The following is a 1936-nucleotide window of genomic DNA, read 5'->3' on the forward strand; positions in this document are numbered from 1 at the left end:
CTTCATTTCACCGATATTCGTACCAAATAATGAGCTAAGGCTTTCAGCTCCTTCCTTTTGCCATTGTACTTTCCCAATCTCATTCATTGTCAAACTCAACATTATCAATGGAAGGCGCAATGATAGGTAAGCAGTCTACGAAGCAAAGCCCCTTGCATTACAGAAATAGTTATGAACTTACTCCATTCCCTTAGTCTCCCGCCAAGCTAGCTAATCTAATAGTTTCTAGTTCCATTCCTTCTTCTTAACTTTAACCAACACTTAATTCAGAACGAAGGCCACCATCCTTCTTATTCTTTATTGATTTCTTTCTCGAGTGGATTTCTGGGTGCTAAGGCCCTGGAAAGGGGAGAGTAGCTGAGTGGTCAAAAGCGACAGACTGTAAATCTGTTGAAGGTTTTCTACGTAGGTTCGAATCCTGCCTCTCCCACTTATTGTTGTTGTAGACTCAAGATAAGATCAAGTAGGCGTCAGCGTAGGCCGAGCGAAGCTCTTTCTCTTTAGTAAGATAGACTAATTGCAATTGTATCGTATGCTAGTTAGAGAGGTTGGCGAACAACTACGATCGTTAGATATTCCCATTATCAGCTATATCCAATCCCAACTAGAATAGAAGCTAGGCGTAGGCTTTACGTCTGTCGGCACACGCATGCACCCTTAATAATGCCTCCTTGGTTCGGGACAAAGCCCAGCGATACCCTTACCCAGCAGCCAGCAGCTGACGCTGACCTTACTTTTCCGTTTCAAACTCCTCGAAGCTTCTTAGCCCTCGGAAGCAATGCTCTGTTTTTCATAGATTCTCCACTTTAGATTAACGCTTCTATACTCTATCTTAACGCTATATTCTTTAAGCATCTTAACGCTATATTCTTTAAGCAATGCAAGTATGATCGAGGATTGGACTTTAAGCAATGCAAGTATGATCGAGGATTGGAGAGGGATAGGTGGATTCAAAAGCTCAGGATGGAATGGAATTCAGAGTCTTTGTGCGAGCCGTATGCGGTGAGAGTCGCACGTACGGTTACGAGGGGGGTTAGCGTCTATACTATAAGTTTCTCAAACCCACCCTATTTGTTCCATGATCTATGGGTCTACTGGAGCTACCCACTTCGATCAATTAGCCAAGATTTTCACCGGATACGAAATAACTGGTGCTCAATCTAGTGGTATTTTTCTTGGGATTCTCTTTATCGCAGTAGGATCCCTATTCAAGATCACTGCAGTTCCTCTTCGGGCGGCTGTAGGACGGACGGCCCCCTATAGGTATACGCGTAGGATGGGTGGTACCGCTCATATTGTGGCTAATCCTCCTAACTGCACGCTAGAGCGCGTGAAACTAATCACTACCTCGTAAGAGCGTTGAGACCATAGCATGTTACACAAAAGCTAGCTTTCTCCGTAGTGTTGTCACACAGCTGCCCGACTAGAAGAGCCACTCGCTCAGTAGTGTTGTCACACAAGATAAGCATGCCTTAGCCAGCAGGCCGGGCGAATCTAAGTTCTCTTCCGGTCAACTGTCCACCCAGTCAAGTGCAAAAAACACAGTGGAATCACGCAACGCACGTAGCTGGTGTGCTTCCTGCCCACGAGGAAAGAAGAGCGACAAGGATAAGATTTCACTGTTTGCAGCATGGGAGCTGATTACCCAAATAATCCCTGGGAAAAAAGAAAAGATATCTCGGTAACGAAAACCATAGGAGGCTGTATTAGCGAGATCCAACGGTGAACTGCTGCCCAAAAGAAAACCGCCTGGAAGTCCGAGGACCTTTAGTACCTTACCCTAAACCTGAACCAGCAGCCTTCGCGCCAAGCAACGACCGCCCTTGTCCCCTTTGCTTTTTCCATTCCGCCTACTTCCTAGCTTTGTTCAGTCAGTCTAAGGCTTTGCTTCAGTGGTTCGCTTACCCACTTTATTTAGAAAGGGAACTCACTTAAC

The 1936-nt window shown here is 45.6% G+C and overlaps 1 non-coding gene across 1 annotated transcript; it reads left to right on the plus strand.

The window, feature by feature from the left end:
• Positions 1-347: 347 nt before the first annotated feature.
• On the plus strand, positions 348-430 carry TRNAY-GUA (transfer RNA tyrosine (anticodon GUA)). Its single transcript has one exon. It is a non-coding gene; the product is annotated as a tRNA-Tyr (tRNA).
• Positions 431-1936: the final 1506 nt, after the last annotated feature.

Source organism: Musa acuminata, unplaced genomic scaffold, assembly GCF_036884655.1.
Source record: "Musa acuminata AAA Group cultivar baxijiao unplaced genomic scaffold, Cavendish_Baxijiao_AAA HiC_scaffold_1105, whole genome shotgun sequence".
NCBI lineage: Eukaryota > Viridiplantae > Streptophyta > Magnoliopsida > Zingiberales > Musaceae > Musa > Musa acuminata.